The 7435-nt window shown below is 50.9% G+C and overlaps 1 long non-coding RNA gene across 1 annotated transcript; it reads left to right on the forward strand.

Annotated features, from left to right (window-relative positions):
- The first annotated feature begins 3286 nt into the window (after window positions 1–3286).
- Window positions 3287–5882, forward strand: LOC311436412. Its single transcript, XR_014692826.1, has 3 exons — window positions 3287–3343; window positions 3465–3614; window positions 5636–5882. It is a non-coding gene; the product is annotated as an uncharacterized lncRNA (long non-coding RNA).
- Window positions 5883–7435: the final 1553 nt, after the last annotated feature.

Genomic DNA, 7435 nt, shown 5'->3' on the forward strand with positions numbered 1-7435 from the left:
GTTTGACCCATATCTCTCCCCCCGTGTTAGCTGGAAGATGTGCAGGTCTGAGGACCAGCATCTGATCGCCTCAGATTGGGTGAAAACAGTGTGTGTTTGGGAAAAAGTGGATGTGCACGGGCCTAGGACAAAGGTTGGGCCAGGCCTTGGCAAGTGTGGATCCCAGCCCAGAACCATGACCTCTGTGAAGCCACTCCTCTGAAATCCTGGCATATTCGGATGACCTTGAATTTCAAAGTGAAAATGAGGGTATTGTGTGAAGAGTTAAAGTTGGAATAAAATTAAAACTAAATTAAATTCGAAAGAAAGTAACTTGCACTTTTTGGGAACAGAAGAATCACCTCAGGATGCCACCGTGGCAGCGGTGTTTGGAAGACTTAACGCAGAAGGGTGGATTGACCAACTGCACTTTCAAACTCTGCTGTGTATAAAAAGAAAGGCTTTGTCTGCAGGCAGCCCTTCTGCCTGCCGTAGTCATCCCATACAGCCGGCTCTTTGCAAGGAGTGCGTTGAATACACCAGCCCTTTTTTTTTTTTTTTTTGCAAGAACAGCGCAAAATCCCGAGTGTGGTAAGTGACTGAAAGACCATTGAGCAACAATAGCGAGTCAGACGCAGTCTGGGGAAAGCTGAGATGCTGTGAAAACAGCTCTGTCTGCCCTCCTTGCAAAAGGGAGCCCAGCGAGAGAGGATGGAGAGGATCGGGGCAGGCATTCAGAAGCCCCCGGGACAATGCTGAGGGAAGAGGATGAAAAGAGAGGGGCTGTGGCGATTATGCGGGGCATTCTGGGCAGGAACAAAGGGAGGCAAGGCGGTTTTGTGCGATGGAAATAAACAAACTAAAAAAAAAAAAAACACAAAACCCTGCCCTGCCCAGCAGTGCTGCCTGAGGGGCAGGGGGAGGCTCCGGGCTGGGCCCGCAGCCTCTGGGCCTGGCCCTGGGCTCCGCTGAGCAGAGCCTGGCTCTGGCATCTCCACACCTCCCTGTGGGGCTTGGAGGGCATGGACAGATCCCAAACCCTCCTCAGATGGGATCCCAAACCCTCCTCGTCCCCAAACCAAGTAGCCCCAGCTCTCTCGGCCTCTCCTCACAGCAGAGGTGCCCCAGGCCCTGCTCAAGGGCCCGATGTTGGTTTCTTGTCACTATGTCCAGGTGTCTTTGGCACTGAGGAGCCTAAAACTGGGCACAGGGCTCCAGGTGTGGCCTCAGCAGCTGTGACGTGCAGCCCAGCTGCCTCTGACTCATGCTCCGGCCATGGGAACACCTTCCTTCCCTAATCAGCCCCCGGCACCACCTGGGGACAGGGGTGTCCCCGCACTGCCAGCCCCCAGGGGACTGTAGGGAGGTCAGGTTCCAGGTCCCAATTCTCCCTTTTCCTCCCTCCAGCTCGCCATGGGGCTGACCCTGACTCTTGGGAAGGACACCTGGGCGTTCTTCACCCTTTGGGAGAAGGTGCTCATCTCATTTTCTCAGCTGCTTGAGGTCTTCACCCTCTTTTCCCCAAGGAATCACCAGTGGAAGGAGGCACCAGCCCTCCACAAGCTCCCCCTCGATGTGGCTCTGCAGAAAAACACCCTGCGGAAAGGCAGCCGGTGCAAGCCCTCTCCCCAGCCAGCTCCTCAATCTTCCTGAAAAAAACACCCCAAGCTCTTCTCCATCCATGGCACACTTGTCTCAAAGCCTTCATATCTTTTTTTTTTATAATACCAACAGATTAGGGGTAATGCTCCTGAATTTGCTCTCTGCCATCCTGCAGCTTCTAGCTCCCGTCTTTGCCCAGGCGGCTGCCGAGCAGCAGCAGTTTCACACCAGGCTGACCCCCAGCTCCGGCTGAGCTGCTTCCTTCTCATCATCCAAGCAAAAAGGAACCAGATCTGACCGGGGCTAGGCTGCTGCTTTCCCTGGGTGAAATTATGCTGGTTTAAACCAGCTTAATTATGGGCTGGGGGCGGTGTTTGCAGAAGGGACGTAAGCCCTGTCGTTCAACCACCTTGGGCTCATTTGGATGCAAAAGTGCTCTGGGATTTGGAGCTTAGTGTGTACACACATTTTATTAATTTACACTTTACCCCAACTTTTACAGGCGTGATTAAGAGCATAAATGAGCCGGCTGACTTCCGTGGGAGTGCCTGGACGTGTGGTTGAACTTCTGCCCGCAGCTTGACAAGAGTGAAACTTCCACATGGGCTTGCCCGTGCCCTGGTGAAACAGCACACAAGGAACTTGGGTCCAGATTGCATCAACTCCTCCTGCTTCCTCCTATCGTGGCAGGCCAAACCAGTACGCAGCTACTGATTTTAAACCCAGGTTTGGAACCAGTTCTCCAAACGCCTCTCGCACCCCGGTGCAAAGATAGTTGTGCAAAGCATAATTGGTGTAATAAAGCCCGGGATAATAACAGCATGGGAGCAGGTGTTTCATTAGAAGCGGCATGAACATCACCGGAGAGTAGGAAATGACTAAAAGTTACAGGGGAGGAAGCACAATTATGTGCAGAGCACACAGGGTGTACGGGGATGTGTTTGTTTTACGCGTGGAGCAAACAGAAATGGGGAATTGCAGAAAAATTGAGGTTGGAAGGCATCGCCTGGTCCAACCCTGCCCCCTTCCTCCCAGCAGCTCAGAGCACCTTGGAGCAACGTTCAGGGCTTGAAAATAAATGGCCAGTCACCACCTCTGACCACTAAACCAAGATTAATAGTTTCATGCCACTTAACTCCAGCACAGCCGTGGATGCCTAAATATTACAGGGCTTAACTAAGGATTAAACCAATTTTATGAGTGAAAGAAACTTGGAAGGAAGAACACTCGCTCCTCACTTGTTTCAGGCAGCCTAACTCCCTCATGGGTTTGGGGAGGCATGGGCAGGAGGAATAAATTGGGGACAGACCCATGACAGTTTTCACTGAGGGGGGTTGGTCCTTGCAAAATTTGGGGTGAAAGGGTAGAGGAGTTGAGTGAGAAAAGAAAGGGAAGGTGAGAAGAATAGGGAATGGATGCGACCCCGGTGCTCTGTTCTGTGTGGGATTTATGGGCTCCAGTTCGTGGAGTTGGAGGCAAGGAGGGACTGTGGGATCATCGAGGCTGGCCCCGTGCCTCCATCCCGATGCCCCTGCCCTGTGCGTGGCGCTCCCACCCCCCCTGCAGCCCCCAAGGGTCTCGCATCCGTGTGCCTTAGATCTGCTGGAAAAGCTCAGCGTCATGGCACAGTTTGGGGGGATTTCCACTGTGACTGGAGCCCTGTGCAGCTGTGCAAGGAAGCAGAACATTTGGCTCAAGAATATTGCTCTATAGTCCCTTGGGTTTCTTGGGAGGAAACAGTGCTTCATTACGATCCAAAAAGGTCGAGGGGGTGGGTTTTTTTTCTTTTCTTTCAGTTTAACGTTGTTAAAATGCTTAATATTATTAAATCTGTTGTGATTTTTACAAGAAATATATTTCTGCTTTTCTTCTGCTCCTTTCAGCAGCGCTATTGTAAGCGGCCAGTCTTAAGCAAAGGCAACAGAGGAGGAAAAGTGGAGGGGGCAGAGGAATGGGAAAATCCCAGCCCCGTTCAGCACGTCGAAGAACCGCTTTCCCCTGACGTACATCTGGGTGTTTGAGGCCTTTGGGAAGTGAGGAGTCTCCTAATAAAATAGAAAAAGGTATTTTGGAAGGAGTGGAACTGCCTCGTGCCACAGCTCTGGGCTGGTTGGTGACAGCCTCTGCCCTGTGAGCACACGCGGGCGGCTGCTGCTGCCGCGGTGCTCGAGAATGTGACTGGGAAACAGCGGGCTCTCCAGCAACAAGATGCTCCCAAGAGGGGTCTTTAGAACAGTGTTGTGTGTTTTAGAAACAAGGTTGGCTGGAAGCTTTATCCAGGGATCTGTGAGTCAGCTTATGCTTGGTGCTGGGAGATAAATATGCTATTTAGGTGCGTGCAATAATACCCAACTCAAAGGAACAGCTTAGAGCCTCAGACAATCGATACGACCAGCACGTTTGCTAACTGCATGCAGAGATCAGCGTTAAGAAGCTGTTGTGGTTAAGCCCTGAACAGTCAGGGAGAGCCAAGAAAATGCATTCCTTGGCTGAACTGTGTTCCAGCAATGAGTAGGCGGCGACGGCCTTTGCAAAGTCATGAACGCTGTCCTTGCTCCAGCCCAGAAGTGCGTGCTGCATCTGCTCCAGGTTATTTGATATTTTTTTCGATACTGCTGCCTCTGTCTCAGAGGCTGGGACTCATCTCCGCCGGCATGAGACGTCGGCAGCACAGATGCCTCCATCTGAGGTTTTCTCTGTGGTCGATAGGGAACCGTGGACTTTCCAGCGTGGGGTTTTCCCGAGCTGCTTTACACAGAGGTCTGTCTACACTGCACCCCGTGGGGCTGGAGGGGCTGTTTGGATAATAAGCAGAGCTCCACGTGGCAGATAGCTGCTGGTGCCCGCGTGGATCCCACTTGTTCCTACATGAGGACGAGCTGTTACAGCTGCCCCATGGCACAGCCCGAGCTCCAGAGCTCCTGATTCGGATACCTCTGGCTGCTCGTGGTTATTACTCTTTGCAGTCCTCAGAGCTGTTCCTTCAAATTCCTTTTTGCCTGGATTTTGGCTCAGAAGCAGCTCACCAGATGCTTTATCAGTGCCATGTCTCACTCCTAAATTTGCTCACTCCTGAGCAACCCCAAGGTGCAATTATACAATTGTATGGATTTAAGGGGCCTTGGGAGGTCTCTAGCCCATCCCCTGTCCCATAACAAGCCTGTCGCACTGTTACACACCTGGGATCTGCTCAGTCAGTGGTTGCTGAGAGCTGGCACTTCCCACACTTTGAGCTGGAGTCAAGTCCGTAGTGGTGATGGTTTCATGGGCACCTTTCTCTGGTGTCCCTGCTGGAGCAGGAGGCAGGACCAGATGACCTCCAGAGGTCCCCTCCAAGCTCAGCCAGTCTGGGAGTCTGGGATTCTGTCCTACAAAAGCCAAAGGTGGCTCCTGAGAGCTTGTACGTGCCTGTGTGGGGCTGGGGAAGAGGGCTGGACTGCTGCTCCTAGGAAGAAGGTTTGGGAAAGCCCAGAGCAGCCCCACCAGCAGGCAGGGGTGGTCTCTCAGGCCAGGAGTGTTGATTTTCAGCATGTTCCAGACCCACAAACACGCCTATTATAATCCACCACATGCCAATATGCTCGTGACTGGTCCTTGAGCTGACCCGAAGCCCCCTACAGAAGGGCTCCCAACGAGAAGAAGCCAGCCTGACTTGGTTCAGATTGTCCCATATAACTGTCACTGATGGCCACGTGTTTCCTTTAAAATGCTATCGAATCGCAGCTCGTAATGAGAATGTGCACACTGCATCCTTCCATGAGTCGTGCGGAAGATCGATGTGTTTCTAGTGGCAATGTGTTGGCAAACACAGCGTTGAATTTTTCCATTATCAAGCATAATCCAGCTGGTGGCCAAAACGCTCCCGTGCTCCCTTCTGCAGGGACACAAAATCTGCAGATTTTGCAGTGGAATTTCTATTTACATCCAGCTTTCCATACAGGCGCTTCTAAAGGTCCACTCAGCTTCGTTGTCAATCCCTAGTGGATTACTCGCTAAGTCCCAATTATTTTCCTGTGTCAATTAACTAATGCATTATGTAATTATTTAACCACAGGCGAGGACCAGAGGTTTGGTGCCGGAGATGCTAAAGCAGCACCAAGCACAGCAAAGCCTTTCTTCTGCAGCAAGCTGGTAGCCAAGTGGCAAGCAGGACTCAGCAGAAGGAGGAGGTGAGCAGGAGGAAGAGCATAAAATTCAAAATCTACAAATTTCGGACTGTGGTTTATAATCTTCAGCAAGGGGTGGCCTTCCAGGCAATAGTGGGGAGAGAGTTGAGGAAAAAAAAAAAAAAAAAAAAAAAAAACAGACCAAAATGCCAAACACTGCGGGTTGCAAGAGGATGCAGCTAAACGGGGAAAGGAATTAAAGCTGAAAAGAAGGAGCTGTTGTTTGGTAGGGGCTCAGACGGCGAGGCAGGGGATGAACGGAGTCACGAGGGCGATGTGTTTGGGGGATGAGCTGGAGGACAGCCCCAGCAGTGGTGTTTTGCAGAAGAGTCCCCACGTGCTGGCGGAGAGGGGCCATAAATAACCCAGCCCCTCCGGCCAGCGTGCGTCCCCTCGGCTTGCACGGAAATCTCGTGTAAAGTGGCTCCTTCTCATAATTATTTTTATTACCTTTTTTGCTCTCTCTTTGCTCAGGGATGAGAGGTCTACCTCTGGGGCAAATGTAGCAAAAAAAAAAAAAATAAATTAAAATTAAGAAAAAAAGAAAGAAATGATTCACCTCTAGGCAAATCTCAAGCTAAGGGATGAGGAACAGGAGGGGGAAATAACCAAGCTGGTGACACTGGGAGCTGGGGGTGGGAGTGGGGGGTTAAGAGCAGGGATTATTACACAGGAGTAATTTTAACGATGCACAACAAGCACCCTGCTAGAATTAAGTGCTGAAAACTAACAACCTACCATGAAGAGATGGCATTCTGGGCTCCACAGTGCTCGTACAGCAGTCTCAATAATGGTGTCAAACCAGGATGTTCACTGGGGGATTAATGAGGAGTTAGAGCATGAAAGCTCCCCACCAGAAGGTAATCTCCAGGAAATGTCTGCGAGCTCGATTGTTATTACTTAAATAAACAGCGAATGGCATTGTTGAATATAAAAATGTTTACATTGTCTTATAAAAATGTCAGACGAGAGGTGAAGGGGAAGTGTTTTACAGCACATATCCAGATGGCAACCTTTTTTCCCACATCCTTTGCCTTAGTTTTAGCACCCCAAGCTCCTTAATTTGCACAGGGATACCATGCCATGATCAGTGAGTGCCTGGTGTCTGCCCGGGAGAGTGGCTATTTCTGCAAGAGCTGTTCCGTGACAGCCACTAATACATCGTTCCCATTTCTCTATGCTCTGTCTCCTCGTGTGAAAACACCTTCTTCTTCTGCTTGAGCCCACCAAGCATGAATATCTCCTGGCTGGTGGTTGGAGAAGTTTCAGGAGCTGCTGGAGGACACAGGTTGGGACTGCTGAGTTGTCCCAGCCTGGTATCTTCAAGGTAGAGGCTTGAAGATTAAAAAGCCTGAGGGAAGGGAGCTCATCTTGTGTTGGGGTGAGCATCTCTGGTGATTAAATGCTCCGCTGCCTGTTTTTAGAGGATTTACCTTGTGTGAGATGATGCTGTACAAGTCACCTGCCTGCCTGATGGATGACAAAGGGGCATGAAAGTGCTCTCCCGTGTCAGTGAACTCTCTCCATAGCCACGGAGATAATGAACTTGTTTTAACCTCTGCTCCCCAGGGCTCGGTTCTGTTACGTGAGCCTGATATCCTCCGTGCCTCTCCAGGCATCCTGCTATGCCTGAAAAACCTCTCAGCAGTGCCTGGGGTCTTCTCCAACAGGTCTGCAAGGCAGCTCTG

Source organism: Aythya ferina (genome assembly GCF_964211825.1).
Source record: "Aythya ferina genome assembly, chromosome: 4".
NCBI classification, from domain to species: Eukaryota; Metazoa; Chordata; class Aves; order Anseriformes; family Anatidae; genus Aythya; species Aythya ferina.